This window comes from Solanum stenotomum, chromosome 11, assembly GCF_019186545.1.
Source record: "Solanum stenotomum isolate F172 chromosome 11, ASM1918654v1, whole genome shotgun sequence".
In the NCBI taxonomy this organism is placed as follows: domain Eukaryota; kingdom Viridiplantae; phylum Streptophyta; class Magnoliopsida; order Solanales; family Solanaceae; genus Solanum; species Solanum stenotomum.
Window position 1 is genome coordinate 37,796,729 of NC_064292.1, and position 18,632 is coordinate 37,815,360.

The window sequence follows — 18,632 nt, forward strand, 5'->3', positions numbered from 1 at the left end:
AAAAAAAAAAAAAATAAAAAAAAAAAAATATGCAGCAACCATTCCTAGAACATATCAACTGATCTCTTCATCTCCTCATCCGGGTATGGCAGGTTCCTTTCTATTTCTTCTTCATTTCTATAATAATCTTTCTTTTGTCAATTGATTTATTTTTGATTTTTGCGATTCGGAAAAAATAAATAAATTTAACACTTCCTCCCATTCTCTTCAATAAAAATAGAGTGAAATTTTTCGTCATGCTTTCTCTCTACATCAGTTTTCCTCTAATCTTAAAGAATTCATGGCTGAATGTGCGAGCTATTTGTGTTGTGGAGGTTCTAAAGCAATCTTTCTTTAACTAATGAACTTTCATACCATTTTGTTTATAGTACAATGTGCAAGCTATTTGTGTTGTTTACTATTGATTTTCTGTGTGCATATCAATAATTTTTCTGAATTTAGATACTTAAGTACAAGCCCATAAGAAGTATTGCAAATTCTATGTCAGTGTCCCTTTTAGTTTTATGTTAATTAGATGTCTCCTCTCTTTTTTTTCCATCTAACAAAGTGCACAGTACTTTGTTTCATCTATCCTAACTCAGTTTAAGAATTGATGCACCTAAAATTATGTGAAAGTATGCTTGAAGCAATTGAAAAATCAATATATTTGAAGAATTTTAGCACAACTAATATGTTTAATGAAATTCCCCAGTTGAAAGGTTCCAGTAAGTTTGTTAAATGGCGTATTGTTATACAAGTACCACACTGTTTTGCTATTATATGAATATGTAGAGACAGATAGAGTGTAACACTGTAGAGGGAAGAAAAAATCCTTACTAATGAGGAGTCTGCCAAAAAATCTAAATTGATGTTGAAATATGAAGAGTTGATAAAATAGGAGGAGATCTCGTGGAGACAAAAATCAAGGGCTCTATGGCTGAAGGAAGGTGATAAGAATACTAAATTCTTTCACAAGATAGCAAATGCACATCAGAGATACAACAACATTGATCAGCTCATGATACAGAGAGAATTGAAGCAAGAGCTAAGTTGAATTAAAGGGGAAATTGTTGAATATTATAAAATGTTGTATAAGGAATCATCTCAGTGGAGACCTGAGTACATAAATGTGCAATGTCCTTTCCTAAGAGAAGAAGATTGTGAGAAATATAGGAAAATAATATTATTGAATTGTTGTGTTGTTAACATTATTACATTGAGACCCTATTTATAGACCCTAGAATACAATCCTTTACCAAGTAGGATACTATTTAGTATTCCTATTTCTATTTCTATTACTATTCCTATTCTAATAGGATTGTATAAACCTATCCTATTTTAATAGGATTGTATAAACATATTCCTATTTTAATAGGATTGTATAAACCTATTCCTATTCTAACAAAGATAATCAGGCTCTGCAAAGCAACTTTGAGGAAAGTGAAGTGCTTAGATGTTTGAAGTTGTGTGCAGTTGACAAAGCAGCAGGTCCAGGTGGTTTTACTATGGTTTTTTTAATTAAATGTTGGGATGTGGTAAAACAAGACATATGGATTCCTTTCAAAACTTCTATGAACATGAAGTTTTTGAGAAGAGTTTTAATGCAACTTTTATAGCTCTTATACCCAAAAAGAAAGGTGCCAAGGAGTTGAGGGACTTCAGGCCAATTAGTCTAATCGGTAGCATCTACAAACTTTTCTCCAAAGTTCTGACTGAATAGTTGAAAAGGGTGGTGGACAAGTTGGTAGACTCACAACAAATGACTTTTGTTAAAGGGAGACAAATAATGGATTCAATTTTGATTGCAAATGAAGCAGTTGACTCTAGAAATAACCAAAAGAAGCCAGGTGTCCTATGTAAGTTGGATATAGAGAAAGCTTATGACCATGTTAACTGGAAATACTTAGTGAAGATGTTGAATCTGATGGGTTTTGGGCAGAAATGGTTGAAGTGGATAAAATTTTGCATATCAACTGTTAGATTCTCAATACTCATCAATGGTAACCCTGCAGGTTTCTTTCAAACCCAAAGAGGTCTCAGGCAAGGTGCTCCCTTGTCACCTTTTTTGTTTGTGATCACTATGGAGGGTTTAAACATGATAAAAACTGCTAACTTGACAGGGTGGTTAAGGGGTTTTGATGTGGCCAGAGAAGGTGTTGAGAGACTAGAAGTGATACACTTGCAATATGCAGATGATACCCTGATTTTCTATGATACTGAGGAGGAACAACTGAAGTATCTAAAACTGATTCTGATCTTATTTGAAGGTATATCTGGTTTGCATATCAATTGAAGGAATAGTGTAATGTATCCTATAAATGAAATAAACAACATGTGTTGTTTAACATCAATTCTAGGTGGTGAGATAGGAGATCTGCCTACTATATACTTGGAAATGCCTTTGGGGGACAAATCCAAGCCCATAGACATATGGAGTAGCGTGGTTGAGAAGTGTGAGAAGAAATTGGCCAAGTGGAAGTCTTAGTACTGACCCTTATTAACTCAGTACTTAATGCTTTGCCAACCTATATAATGTCTTTGTTTCCTATCCCAACTAAGGTCACTAAAAGGTTGGATTGTATCAGGAGGAATTTTTTGTGGCAAGGCAACAAAGAAAAGAAAAGCTTCCATTTGGTTAAATGGGAGGAAGTCATGACAAGCAAGAAAAATGGAGGTCTAGGAATAAAAAATCTGAAATTGCAAAGCAAGACTCTTAGTATGAAGTGGTTGTGGAAGTATGCAAACAACAACCAGATGCTATGGAGGAAAGTAATTGGAGCTAAATATGAAGAAAAGGACAACTAGATAACTAAAGAAGTAACCACTCCTTAAGGGGTTAGCCTCTGGAGGTCCATCAGAATCTTGTGGATAACTTGAAGGCAAAAGTAATGGATGGGAGTAAGACCAGATTTTGAAAGGACATTTGGCATGAGAAAGGCAACATGGAAGATCTCTTTCCAGACATCTACAACCTAATCATGTTTCAACAGTGCACTATAGCAGATCTATGGTCACCACAAGGATGTAATTTCACTTTCAGAAGAAATCTTAATGATTGGGAAATAATGAGCTAAATTTTTAAACACTGTGGACACTTTCGCTGGACTACATACAGCCACATGAGAGGGTAAATTGTGGTGGACAGGAGATGACAAGGGAGTGTTAAAAGTCAACAAAGCCTATAAGATGATGGATCAGACAGATCAACGGCGCTCAAGTTGGCCTTGGAAGCAAATATAGAAGGGTAAAATCTCTCACAAAGTTTCCTTTTTTGTCTGGTCAATGGCTAAGGAAGCAGTTCTTACATAGGACAGTGTTATGAAGAGGGGGATTACCTTGTGTTTCAGGTGTTTCCTATGTGGTGAAACATCTGAGGCTATTAACCATCAGTTTTTACGTTGCAAGTACACCCATCATCTATGGAAAATATTCCTAAGTCTCAAAGGCATTTCCTGGACTATGCCTAGGAAGGTGGCTGAGGCATTACTATGCTGGGAGGAAGAAGGTGTACATGCTAAGGACAAAGGTAGATTGAGAGTTATTCCGGAGGCAATCTGGTGGGCTGTTTGGAAAGAAAGGAATTCAAGATGTTTTGAGAGCATATAGAACAATGTGCAGAAAGTTAAACTACACTGCATTTTACTTGGTCTTTTGGTGTAATCATTATACTCTAATGACACTGTGACTATTATTGATGTGCTAGACTCAATTTAGACATAGAGAAGTGAAATCGGGAGTACACTTGTATATAAGATTACAATACAACCCATGGATTGTTTTGTGATATAATACAAAGTTACCAAGTTCAAAAAAAAGATAGAGGTGTACACTGCTATAATCTATACATATTTAATGAGTGAGAATCTTATTCTTGGTGATCTTCTCTCGAAGAGGAAAAATCATAATTCATACCCTATGTTTCTATTAGTATAAAGCAAAGCTTTAATACTACTTTTTGTAAGAAGAAATTCCTCTTAGTCTTTGCAGTAGAAAATTAGTTACATGATTCTCTACTTTTATTCTTAGCTTGATAAATCATGTGCTTTTATATCTCTTCTTGCACAAAGGATTTTTTTGTGTGTGAAAGAAGTAACTCATCTTCAAATTACTAGATTTTTCTTTCCAATGTAGCTATTTTCTTCTATTCCATATTGACCTTACAAAACAATACATTCCCTCGCTGTAAAATTTATAGGTATACTTGTCTTTTTAAAGATTAGGACGTGCTTGCTTTCCCCCTTATCATTGAAGTTGAAGAATTTTTGCTCTACTTGCACAATGTAACTTTCAACGAAGGGGACTCAATTGAATTCATTTTCTATAATTTAGGTTTGCCCTGTTAGAGCAACAAAATTAGATTTGTGTCAATATCATATTTTAGAATCTCATTGTTGTTTTTATTGGATCTTCATTTAGATGATCCGGGGAGGTATGCCTTATGCTCACTCTTTTCTCCTTTTGCAATTTTGAGCCTCTGCATTACAAAATACTAGAGATGTTTACTCTTTTTATGGACTTCATCTATGTGATATTAATTGGCAGCCTCTAGGTGGGTATGTATTGTGATGTGAAGAAGTGTCTGGCAGAGAAGCATGGAGCTCTGTTAATGAACTGAAGCAAAAGGAAGAGCTGAGAATTCGTCTGATGGAAAATGATGTTAGGCTTCAAATAGTGTATGGCGTGCAAGCTAAGCATTCTTTTTTTTGGGCTGTGCTTTCGAAGAATCTGTTGGCAACAAATTACTTAAGTTTTGGGGATATGGTGACACGTAATTGCTCCAAATGAGTCATCACAATGAAGTATGGACTACAAAGCCATTGGATTACTGAGGAGGCTCTTGGAACTTTTGGATACTATGGAAGACTATTAGAAGATTATGGCCCCAATTCAAAGGCAACATCTCACTAAAGGTGGAAAATGGTAGGAAAATTGATTTTTGGAATGAACATTGGATTGGGGATGAAAGCCTGCAATCACTCTTCCCAGACCTGTTTATGCTCACCACTCAAAACAAGGCCACAATCTCACAGCTATGGAGTCCTCGGGGTTGTAATCTCATTTTTAGGAGAGCTTTGAATGATTGGGAAATCGAGAGGGTCATTAATCTGTTTCAGATCCTCAATGCCTTCCCAGGCACCTCCACTGAACCTGATAAGCCTATTTGGAGATGGCAAAGCAAAGGTGTGTTTACAGTAAAGTCATGTTACTGCAGATACAATATTGGCCAACCACAGATCAGAAACTGGCCATGGAAGTTAATATGGAAGATAAAAATACCATTGAAGATCTCATGTTTTGCCTGGTTAGTGTGCAAAAGGGCCTGCTTAACACATGAAGTGCTTCAAAAGAAAAGCAGACAATTATGCTCAAGATGCTTTATGTGTGCTCAAGATGCAGAAGTTAATAGTCACTTATTCCTTCATTGCAAAGTAGCTACAAGCTTGTGGAACATGTTTCTTGGTCTTCTTGGTGTATGCTGGGCAATTTCAAAGTCCACTAAGGATTTGCTCTACAGCTGGAAGGNGAAGAAGTGTCTGGCAGAGAAGCATGGAGCTCTGTTAATGAACTGAAGCAAAAGGAAGAGCTGAGAATTCGTCTGATGGAAAATGATGTTAGGCTTCAAATAGTGTATGGCGTGCAAGCTAAGCATTCTTTTTTTTGGGCTGTGCTTTCAAAGAATCTGTTGGCAACAAATTACTTAAGTTTTGGGGATATGATGACGCGTAATTGCTCCAAAGGTAGTTCCGTAGCCTCATATCATCAGTATCTTATTCAACCTTTTCTCAAATAATTACCATATCAATACAGAGCAACAAACCTGCCAAAGTTGTATGAATCACTTCATAAGCTCGCACTCTAAATTATTCTTTTATATATATATATATACACACACTCAAGTTACCTTTTAAATTTAATGCTTTGCGATATCACTATTGAACATTATGACTGGACTCTTTTGCCTAACTGTGATCAATTATCTCTCAGCTTTACATACAACACATCTTTTTTAAATAGAGTTTTTAAACTACTAACAAGTTAATACAACATATTATTTGGAAAATGGAACTTCATTGTTCTCAACCCTTGAGACTATTCACGCTTTATTTCAATTCTTTTATTGCCTGAAATGCCTTTTGCAATTGCTGGCTAAGTTGCTCAGACTCTTCACTTTTGGTGCCACACCCGTGTCGACACAACATGGGTGTGGGTGTGGGATCTGTGTCCAATTTGGTCAATTGATTTTGGGTACTTTAACCAAAACCGATGGGAAAAGTTTGGATAGTTTTAATGATTTCTGTAGTCAATACAAAAGCTATGGTGAAATTGAAGAAAATGAAATACCTTTTATATAGAAATATCCATGTCACTCCTTTTCCTTTAATCTCCTTCTAGGATTCTCCTCAAGTTCTCCACATAATATCTGATAATTTAGGTTTAATAACTCTGTTTTAAGATATTTTTATTATTTTTTAGGCGAATCCCCGCACCTGTGCCCATACATGGATCCATATCTCCAAATCTTAAAAATTAGATCATGAAGGATCCGACCTCTAAATCTGCATCCGAATTGGACACCCGCACCCAAGTCCAACCAACTTAAATTGCTGGTTCACTTCCCAGTAAAAAGATGAAATTAAAATACCTCGAAAATCTATCTTAGAACTCTCCAGAGACCATGAGTACATATGTCGCACGATAAGTAAGATGATTTTTTTCTGTTGCTATTTCGCAAATGAACAACTCAAAGATTTGCGTTGTTTCTCATTTTTTCTACAATGTTCATTTCTCGACTTTGATACTAATCTATTGAAGTGAAGGCTCTATCTCTACGTGCGTGTACACACTCGTGAACACACATGTCTGTGTGTTGGAAAACTAAATGTTTAGCTATTAGTTGACCAAAATCATTGAAGAGCTATTGAGTGTTATATAAGACGTAAATTTCATTTAGTTGTTGCCTTTTTTAGGCGGACTTTAGACTTAGTATAAATGAGGCTACAATGAAGGGGAAACTCACCTGCCTTTGCTTAGTAGACACAACACATTCTTCTGCATGCTATTGGGAAGTATCTTGCTTATGTGTCAGTGGTATTATAAATTACCATGTGTGTCGATATTCTACTTTAGTGCAATTTCAAACAAGTATGTCATATTAAGAGGAAATACTAAAGATGAGGAGAAAACAAATATGTCTGACTTGTCCTATTTACAGGGGATGAGTAGTGTCTGCACACTTTTGTTGAGAGGAGTTGTGCCTTTTCTAGCGTCATATCAAAGGACTGCGTCTGAAAATGCATCTAGAAGTTGGATTACGGGATTCCTCACTGTTCTTGCAGTAGGTTGATATCTTATACTTACCTCTGTTATCGTTGTTGCTTGAGTTTGTGTCATTTGAGAATGCATGTTTGGTGAGATCGAATTTTTTGATGTTGATGCTACACGTTTGTACTCAGAAAAAACTTATCCATGAGAGTTTGGCTATAGAATTGGCCAGCTTTTGTGCTATTAGATAAAAGTGATTGTTGGCATTTGAATAGATTTTAACATGTGTAGCAATGAAAGAGAAAACATAACATGAAGCATGACTAAGTGTCTTATGCCAAAAATGCACATTGTTTTTTATCATGTGCACTTGTGATCCCCAATGTCCAGGGAAATGATATTTCTCTTTCTTTCAAATTATGTTTGGTTATAGATTGTTAACACTATAATGTTTCTGTGTTAATGAAAGAAAAAGTTCAACTAGTATGTACAACAAAAAGAATCGTGCTAATATACGATGACTAAGTTGTTAAATTCATAGTTAGGTTCTGAATTGTTCAACATGACTGTAGTGTAAGGGTAAGTAGGCTAATCAAAAGGGCACGGTACATTTCCCCCAAGGCCTAGCTCGAGTGGCAAAGGGTTGAGGATTTGTGACTTAGGTCATAGGTTCAAGCCCCACACCATGCAAAGTGAAGCCCGGTATTTAAATAGAGAAGGGTAGAGGAGCGGGCCCATTATCCACCAAGTTTAGAAGACTGTGATTGGTCCAAAGGGCGGTGGGCCACAAGCGGATTTCTCGGTTATCAAAAAATAAAAAAAAGGGCACGGTACACATCAGGTGCCTATGAGAATCTTACAATATGAAACATATAATGTATTTCTATCTTTACAGAAAGATGTGATTTTATTATTACACATGTTAATTTTTATTCTTATTTTGAGGCTAAGTATGTTTCAAATTGAATCCTTGTACGTCTACAGGTTACCCTATCATGGGAGGAAAAGTGAAATTTTATTCTTCCTTTGAAGATTTTCGTCACAAGTATTTGAGATTTTGAATGTATACAATTATCGAAACAAACTTACATTAATTTCAGAATCTAGTTTCAAACTCTCAAGTCCATGTAATATTATAGTTAAGGTTATCTAGTACACACGACACCTTTAGGGGTTGTTTGGTAGCTAGCTAGTATTATACAAGTATTAGTAATACATGGATTGGTTATGAGGAAATTTATGTATTATTTTATGCAGAGATTAGTTATGCAATGTTTAGCTATTCATGTATTAGTTGTTCCATCTTCTATCTTGCATAGAATTATACATAGATTACCTCATAACTTGTACATTTATTAGTTATGCAAGTTTCTAAATTGCAAAACAAACATTGTATTAATTTTATACATAATCCTAAACAACTACCAAACATGGTATTACTTAGGCATGATCTAATACATGTATAATAGGTCCATACTAGGTGATTCCTAATTGTCCACAGGTGCTAAGGTCCAATCATAAGTGTGGAAAGTTTTCGGTGTTGCTTGTGTTCTACACTAATGTTTACGGGGATGGAATAGACCTAACAACAATCAAAACAGTCTTACATGGAAAAGATTCCAAGATTTAAGATTGAAACACCTATACATGATATTCTTATTGTTTTCCCACAAAATTTTGATAGTTTGATATTCTCTCCAGAAGCTGCAGAAAAATCATGCTTCATTCTTTTGTCGATCTCTTTCCAGTTTTGTGTCTATATGATAGATGTGATCATATTCTTGAACTATTTTTTTTTGTTGATAAGTTAGATAGTGGAAAATGTTACATAATTCTTGAACATGTAATGCAAATATTAGCTGATGTGATATATGGATAGATGTACAAAGTTACTGCATATTAAGATTATTTTTAATATGTTCACTTTCAAAGCTTCCTATGTTCCTTTAGTATTAACTTTCACGTCCTTCTATGTTCACTTTAGTGTTAACCTTCAGGGGTTCCTTTTTAACACACACACACATATATATATCAAGAAAAATGGAATTAAATGAATTCCACATTTAATTTAATTTGTGTTATATAGAAAGGTGAATGAAGATTTCAAGTTTGTCATGAGCACTTATTGATGATAAAATTCACATCAAGGGCATTCATACTTTTAGCCTATGTAAATATACACATCTCCTAAACTAAACTGCCTTGTAGATCTATCTTACCTATCCTATCGACCAACCTTATTTTCTCATCTTAGAGCATCTGCGTAGTAAACCACCTATCACTTCATGAATCTTTTTGTCACAATTTTTACACGATAATTGCTTTCATTCGAGTTTTCTTTCTTCCTATTCATGATTTTCTGATATTAGTTCTTTTATAGATGTGAATCGTTGCGTTCAGTTTATTTGATAATTTTTAATTTGATTTTCTTTCATTCCTTTCATAATTTTTCATCTCACGAGAAGTTGGAAATACATCTATAGATGATCGACTTTGAATACTTCTTTGTGATGAAGCTTTAATTTTAAGCATGGTGACAGTTGCGTATTCTTCTAAAACATTCTTGTTCTCTTAACTTTCCTTAATCTTTTGTTATTTTATTATTATTTTGAATTTTTTGTGGTGGTTCTTAATTCTTTGATTTTAGTTGTAGCTTGTGCGATAGTATTGGTGGATATGATCTTTCGTTTTCCTACTTCCTGACTTTGGCTTATCGACAGTCCGAGAGAAATGAGGTAAAATTCTTACTACACTAATTTTAATGACTTTATATAAAGACAACAATTATATACATCTGTCATAATATGTGGCTTGGGTTTGATTATACTTTGTTCCATTCCTTACTAGTTTCATAGGTATTACTGCAATAGGTCATGTGCATGTTGCAATTCAAAAGGAGTGCAGATTCTTGAAATGAAGTGCATATATCTAAAGATTGAGGATTTGCATGGATATGCTTATTTTGTTTGGAGTCACTGGCCTTTTGCTAGTCTTGCCTCATGTGGAGACAGTCAACATAATCTTTGCTACTGTTAATGGTAACTTCCTCTCTTCTTTTTACATCTGTTCATTTTACAAAGTTTTAACACATTCACACCGAGAAAAATCCCCAAATAGTTCCTTATCTTTGCGAGTTTACTTAAAATGGTTCCTTATATAGAACCTAGAGCAATAGTCCTTAAAGTCTACAAGAATGGAGTACTTTTAATTTTCAGTAACAAAAACTGTTTAGAGTAACAGTAGTTGGTTGCAACTGAATAGATGATCGAACGGATCCCATGTCCTTGAAGAACATACCCCTTCTATTCCCTGTTTATTTAGTTACAAAATGTATACATACTGCATCCTTTGTAATGTACATAGGCATAATTAGGTAGCAGATTTGTAGGAATTCCTCTTTATTTTCTTTCCTAAGGTAGCACCTAATGTATTGTATTTATATCTTGCTTACCTGTTGGAATAAGTATAATACATTGACTTCCATTTGATTACATGGTATCAGAGCCTATAAACTCTTTGATCTTGTTTTGGCTCTATTTCGAAAAGCAAGCTTGATCTTGTTTTGTTGTCTTGTAGGAAGAGGCTTGGATTTCAAATCAATCACTTTAAATTGGTTATTTGTGTCACCACCACCATAGGAGTCAGATCATCCTTTCTGACCAGACAAGCTTTCTTTGACTACTGGTGTGAAACGAGTGGCCTTTACGAGCCACCTAATTCTCTCGCCTGTTTGTCACGCGTCGATGCATGCTCTGGCAGACTCATTTGGGGATGGCTTTCCAGCATCAGATTGTCAGTTCCGACATACCCCNGGTCATATCTTTTAGCTCAAAACGAATTAGGTGGACCACTACCTATCCAATTAAAGGTCTCTGAGTCCTCTTTCCAACGCCACCAAGTTTGCTCTTTTCCGATCTCGGAGTAAAAAGTTATGCCCAAAATAGTGAAGCACTGTCAAAAAGGACGAGCTTAGACGGGTTTAGTGAAAACTTTTAAGTTTAACTTTGTGGGTCCTTAATTCTTTTCCTAAGTTGAGTCCCTATTATTCTTTGCCTTTCCTAGCAATTATAAAACCCTTTTTGACCAAAATTCTTCCATTTAAATCACTCCAATTAGGAAGAAAAAAGAAACCCTCCCTCTTTCAAAAAGGTTCTCTCTAGAACCCCATGGAAGCTCAAGGTGAAAGATGGAGCTAGGGTGGATGGTGGCTATTGATTTCTTCTCCAATTTCGTTTGGTTCTTGAAGATTAAGGTATGGGGACTCTTCATCTTTGATTCCTTCTTCAATTAAAGAGTCAATCCAAAAGATTTCAAAAGTTGTTCAAAAACTCAAAATCCTAATTTCGATTCTAGCATGGGTTCTTGCATTAAATGATTTTCAATGATGATTTATGTTATTATTGATGTTTATTGATGATTTTAAGAAAGAAAATTCCATGAACCCATGTTTTTGCAAGTTTCCTAAAGTTGGCTTATGAAGTGGATTTATTGTTTATGATTGAATGATGATAGAATTATGCTTAAATTGAGTTGAATAGTTGATTTCTATTATTATCTATGATTATCTATTGTGAATTATTGGAGAGTTGAGGAATGGTGATTGTGGCTTTGGAAAAGGGTAAGTTGACCTAACTTCATTGTTAATGTAGAATTGAAATAGATTTGTCACGACCCGAGAGCACCCCCTAGTCGTAACCGGCGTATTCGACCTCGAAGAGATCAAATACAAGCCTCATTTTCTCTTTAAATGTGGTTTGAGACAACCTAAGACCATTTCAAAACCCTATGCTCTGATACCAAGATTTGTCACGACCCGAGAGCACCCCCTAGTCGTAACCGGCGTATTCGACCTCGAAGAGGTCAAATACAAGCCTCATTTTCTTGATATAGGGCGTAGATTGTCACTTACCAAAAAGATGTGTGTCTCGAATTCCAGCCAAAAGAACCAAGTTTTCTCTTGTGATTTTGAAGAACAATCTATTTAGATAAGTTTCTAAGGTTCTAAGGCTTAAGGAAAACAAAATTACTAAAGGAGGGGTGAAAATATATAGTCAAACAAGTGATGTTTATCCCTTGGGCAGCTGTCCTTCAAAGGTGCTGCCCAAAAATTTGTGTGCTGCCCAAAATGCATACATATACACCTATATATATATCCCTCATCTCATTGTAAAGTTATACATAATTCCAATTAGAATATTACCTAAACACCCCATCACAATCCTTTGCATCACATTCACATATATGATATCATGTCAACGCTTCAATTCCTCATATAATGCCTTCAAGGCCATAATCATAATACATTCCATAAGTAGACACCTCCATCATAAGTGGATCACATCAATCTATCACAATTCTATATCAATTCTACATTAACAATGAAGTTAGGTCAACTTACCCTTTTCCAAAGCCACAATCACCATTCCTCAACTCTCCAATAATTCACAATAGATAATCATAGAGAATAATAGAAATCAACTATTCAACTCAATTTAAGCATAATTCTATCATCATTCAATCATAAACAATAAACCCACTTCATAAGCCAACTTTAGAAAACTTGCAAAGACATGGGTTCATTGAGTTTTATTTCTTAAAACCATCAATAAACATCAATAATAACATAAATCATCATTAAAAATCATTTAATGCAAGAACCCATGCTAGAACCGAAATTAGGATTTTGAGTTTTTGAACTGTTAAATTAGGTCTTAGACCTAACTCACACCCTAAAAGCTAGCTCTCACATAATCGACATGCAAGGCTACTAAACTCCCCCTGGGCAACAAAGTGCTCAAAATCTAGTATAAAGTATAGGAATCATGTTGGAATCAATAGATGAGTCGATATTAAACAAGAAAGTCACCGAAAAATTGGCTGGAACATGCTCATACGCCAAAGTATTAGATTTGATGGCTGAAAGTGGTCACAATCTAAGAAATAAAATTATATGGGTAGGGTTGGAATGATGGAACGACCCAACTAGAAAATAGAAATTATATAGGAAAGGTCGGATTGATGGTACGACCTTATTGAAAAGAGAAATAATATGGGTCGGGTCGGAATGATGGCACAACCCTACGCAAAGCAGATTTGAGGAGTCACCGGAAAGACGAATGAAACTATGCAACTCGGATATGAAAAGTAGTTAGAAAAAATCCACGGTACTACGCAAATAAAATATAAAAAGTAGTTCGGAGAGATGCACGGTGCTACGCAAATCAGATATGCAAAAAAAAGGTAGTCATCGGAAGGATGGCACGGTGCTACACAAATTAAATATGAAAAAGTAGTCACCGGAAAGATCGCACGGTGCTACACATATAGGCTATGAAAAAGTAGTCACCGGAATGATGGAACGGTGCTACACAAATCAGATATGAGAAAGTAGTCACTGGAATGATGGCACGGTGCTACACAAATTAATTATGAAAAAGTAGTCACCGGAATGATGGCACGGTGCTACACAAATTAATTATGAAAAAAGAGTCACTGGAAAGATGGCACGGTACTACGCAAATTAAATATGGAAAAGCATAATCGTTGGCCAGACGGGCGACATATATGGGTAATAGCCGCCCGCCGGCAGCGGAAGCTCTTTGATTCTCTACCAAGATCGTAGAGACTCTGATACCATGTGAGAAATATGTGAGAGCTAGCCTTGCATGTCGATTATGTGAGAGTTAGCTTTTGGAGTGTGAGTTAGGCCTAAGACCTAATTTAACATGGTATCACAGTAGGGCCCGTCTCACTCGATGTTGGGGCCCCCAAAATCAAAATTGCCCATGCACCAGATTGGTAAGTACTGGGCATGAGGTGGGGTGTTAAAGAATGACAAAAGTCCCACATCGGTGGTTAATGAGATGAGTGGATTCCTTATAAGGCTTGGACAATCCTTCTCCCTTTGAGCTAGTTTTTGGGGTGTGAGTTAGGCCTAAGACCTAATTTAACATGGTATCAGAGCAGGGCCCGTCTCACCTGATGTTGGGCCCCCCCAAAATCAAAATTGCCCACGCACCAGATGCTAAGCACTGGGCGTGAGGTGGGGTGTTAAAGAATGACAAAAGTCCCACATCGGTGGTTAATGAGATAGGTGGACTCCTTATAAGGCTTGGGCAATCTTCCTCCCTTTGAGCTAGCTTTTAGGGTGTGAGTTAGGTCTAAGACCTAATTTAACATGAACAACTTTTGAAATCTTTTGGATTGACTCTTTGATTGAAGAAGGAATCAAAGATGAAGAGTCCCCATACCTTAATCTTCAAGAACCAAACGAAATTGGAGAAGAAATCAGTAGCCACCATCCACCCTAGCTCCATCTTTCACCTTGAGCTTCCATGGGGTTCTAGAGAGAACCTTTTTGAAAGAGGGAGGGTTTCTTTTTTCTTCCTAATTGGAGTGATTTAAATGGAAGAATTTGGTCAAAAAGGGTTTTATAATTGTTAGGAAAGACAAAGAATAATAGGGACTCAACTTAGGAAAAGAATTAAGGACCCACAAAGTTAAACTTAAAAGTTTTCACTAAACCCGTCTAAGCTCGTCCTTTTTGACAGTGCTTCACTATTTTGGGCATAACTTTTTACTCCGAGATTGGAAAAGAGCAAACTTGGTGGCGTTGGAAAGAGGACTCAGATACCTTTAATTGGATAGGTAGTGGTCCACCTAATTCGTTTTGAGCTAAAAGATATGACCATTTAAAGTTGACCCTCACTCCTAACTTATAACTAAAAACTGTTTTTAGGGGACTGTTTTGAGGGTCTAGGTTCTAAATGATTTCATGACTTAGCTTAAGGTCTTGCTAGCTTATAAAGGTGATAAATCAACTAGTTAATCAATCCCTTAAGCCCTTTTACATAATTTAATGAAGTTACCAACTTCAAATACACATGTGAGGCTCTAGTTTTACTAGTTCGTTTCTAGGGTCGTTACACCACCACCTTAGGAGTCAGATCATCCTTTCTGACCAGACAAGCTTTCTTCGACTACTGGTGTGAAGCGAGTGGCCTTTACGAGCCACCTAATTCTCTCGCCTGTCTGTCACGTGTCGATGCATGCTCTGGTAGACTCATTTGGGGATGGCTTTCCAGCATCAGATTGTCAGTTCCGACATACCCCAAATTTTATCCGGTGTAAAAACACTACTTTGAGAGATTTTCTTCACTTCCAGGTTCATTTTATTTTTCCTGTAGTTTCCGCATTCAAATCTGTTTGCTATTTAGTGCTTCTACTGCTACTGACTTCTGTTCAATATCCAATTTATATGGTTTTGTGGATGCTTGTTCTTCATTGCTGGTTCCTTTGTTCTCCCCCGTAGCTTCTTCGTTCATATTTGACTCTCAGTTACAATTATTTTGTTGGGTGAGTTGGCTGTCAACTTTCTGATTGGGTTATAATATTATTAGGAACCTTCTGATTGACTATTCTTAAGTTCTTTATTGTGACATTAAAGAACTGCATTTCGAGTATTTGGTTGTGTTTGCTTGCTTCTCCTATATTGATGTTTTGGGGATTTGAATTATACCTGTAAGCAATTAGAAGGGAGGAAATATGACTACAAATCAGAAGGGCAAGACAATTTTGGTTTCGGCAGATGAGTTTGCAGAGTTCTCTCAGTATCGAGAATTCCTTAAAGAATTCACTTCAGTTACTACCCTTGTTGATGTAAAACTGTGGAATCTGGGATCGTCAAAGCAGCCTCCTCTACCCTATCATTTGTATTAAAGTAACTGAAGTTTGACTTCAATTTGATTTATGTATTTTAAAATAATTTATCCTATCGAAATTGGAGTGTCTGAGTTTACCAGAATGCTCCCAGGCACTAGTATCGAGGTAATGCACTAAAGGTTACTTTTTGAATCAGAGTCTGGATTCCGGTGGTCCTTCTGATCACCGGAAATTTTATTCTCCTTTATTCCGTCAACTTTTGTTCATATGGATAGTCACATTTATTTTCCAGTTGGTTTTAAGTCTTATAACATCGTTAGATTCATGGTTTGAGTGGACTGAGAGAGGTAGGAATTTCTTTAGAAGGATATCTCTGAATAGGAAGACCCTGGAATGGATTGTCAGATTCTTTGAGAGGCATCTAAGTTCAGAGGAAATGGTGTTAGAAGGTGGGAAAAAAGAGAGTTTCTTCGAAACTTTTTGTGCAAGGAACTTAAATAACTTTGGCTGTTATATCAGCATTATCAATATTTGGGGAAGGAGGAGGGTTGTTCTAATTATTCCAGAAATTACTTTCAATGCTGGATGGAATTTAATAGCCGACAAGATCGGTAGGTTCATTTACTATTCTAGCGACCAATTGTAGATAAGTTGATTATCAGGGCAACGATATGGTCGAACTGGAGGATTTGGCCAAAAATGAAAAGGCAAGCTGAAGACAAAAGTCTAGAGTTTTGTGGCTTCAACAGGGGGTAAAAACACTAAATTTTTCCAGAGAATTGCCACTTCTCATAAGAGGTACAATACCATAGACAGATTGAAAGTCGAGGATGAAGTTGTGGTACAAATGCCTGAGATTAAGAAAACTATGGTGGATTTCTATATGAGACTATACTTGGAAACAGGATCTTGGAGGCCCTCTTTTGAATTCCCAGATTGTCCTAAAGTCAATGATGAAGAAAGTGAATGGTTGCAAAGACCCTTTTCAGTGGCAGAGGTCTTCCAAATTATTAGTATGTTGTTGTGGACAAGGCACCTGGCCCGGATGGCTTCATAATGGGTTTCTTTAAAGAGTGCTGGGGATTTCTTAGAGAAGATATAATTTCAACTGTTCAAAATTTCCATCAGAATGAGGTTTTTGAGAAGTTCTTCAATGCTACTGTCACGACCCCGACCATCGTGAGTGACACCCACACTAAATCACCTGGTGGGAGAACCAACTACTAACCCGAAACTATTTAAACAAAACTAAGTTTATCATATAAAAAGTAAGAAAACAGTTAAGAAAACTAAAGGATTGAGTCCCATAAACTCAACCCAATAGTCCAAATCATTTATGCGGAAATAAATCCCTAAGAACTGAAAGTCATCATAACCAAAACTCTAAACAGTCAAAATGGGGATGCAACCCCGAAACTAATCATAAAGCTAAAGACTAAATGGACAAGAGAAACAGAAGAACCCATGGTAGCTCGAAAGATGTAGCTCACCCTTGGATTTGGAATTAGGCGTCTCTCAACTAAGGTCTCGGATTAGCCGCTGGAAGATGCTCTGTACTTAACAAAGAAAAGAACAAGTGCAACATCAGTACACAAACCACAGTGTACTCACATGACCAGTCCAAGATATGAATGTAAACAACTCACCACAAAGCAGTAACACAGAACAATGCACATAATAACAATTATCAACCACAAAGACTCTCAGTCACATGTCATGAAAAAACAATACTTGGATCAACCAATGCATGAAACATGTCCCAGATGATCACAAATGCAAATGTCTGGTCCTCTCATGGAACCAAATCACATACCTGGTCCTTTCACGGAACCCAAACCTAAACTGTTAGTGTACCGGTGTGGTACCCTAGCCATCCATAGTTAGTGTACTGACGTGGTAACCGAGCCATTCATAGTTAGTGTACCAGCATGGTACCCGAGCCAACCAACAATCATTCACAATCACATAGCATGGTGAGCAATACCACTTGAAAACCACAAGTCACAATTATAAGTTCATTGCATGAGAGTACCTACATGATGCCATTTCATATACCTCCCTACCATGCATTGCACCAATGATACTACAAAGCAATAGACATTCATGCATACATAAACTAGAAACATACAACCATCACCTACCTCGAATCAAGCCTCTTGAAAATTCTAATTAACCCAAGTTTTCCCCATGCGAAGTGTCTTGGCTTGTTCTTGGTCTAAAACAAACAAAACAACAATTAGTCACTAATGGCCTATTAATTTACCTATATTATTAACAAATCCTAACCGCGGCCAAAATATGATCATCCTCCCCAACTTAGGGCTCTTTCCCACTATGGAATCATGTCAAAACCTCTCCCAAGGGAAATAACCTAGATTCTAAGGCTTAAGAAGTAATATATAAGGTTGGGGAGTCAAATTCTTACCTTTACCAATGAATTCCGTGGGAAAACAGGTGCAAACTTCCCAAAATCGTCCCTCCCAAGTTCAAGAACACAGTTCAGAAATTAGGGGTTTTGGGGTTGTTTCTGCATTAAAAGTTAAAACCCAATTCAGCTCGCTGTAGCTGTCCAGCCCACTAAAGTGGCCCAGCTTGCTATATCGGAAGCTTACCCCGCTATAGCAGTTTCGATCTTTTCACGACCCGAGGTAAACCATAGACGTTACATGGCGTATAAGACCCTGAGATGCCCTACACAAGCAACTTGACATACATACAACACAACATAA

The 18,632-nt window shown here is 36.6% G+C and overlaps 1 long non-coding RNA gene across 1 annotated transcript; it reads left to right on the forward strand.

Moving 5' to 3' along the window:
* Positions 1 to 31: 31 nt before the first annotated feature.
* Positions 32 to 11,040, forward strand: LOC125845519 (uncharacterized). The gene is made up of 6 exons (XR_007444292.1): positions 32 to 83; positions 4,522 to 4,546; positions 5,502 to 5,717; positions 9,890 to 9,977; positions 10,090 to 10,280; positions 10,819 to 11,040. It is a non-coding gene; the product is annotated as an uncharacterized LOC125845519 (long non-coding RNA).
* Positions 11,041 to 18,632: the final 7,592 nt, after the last annotated feature.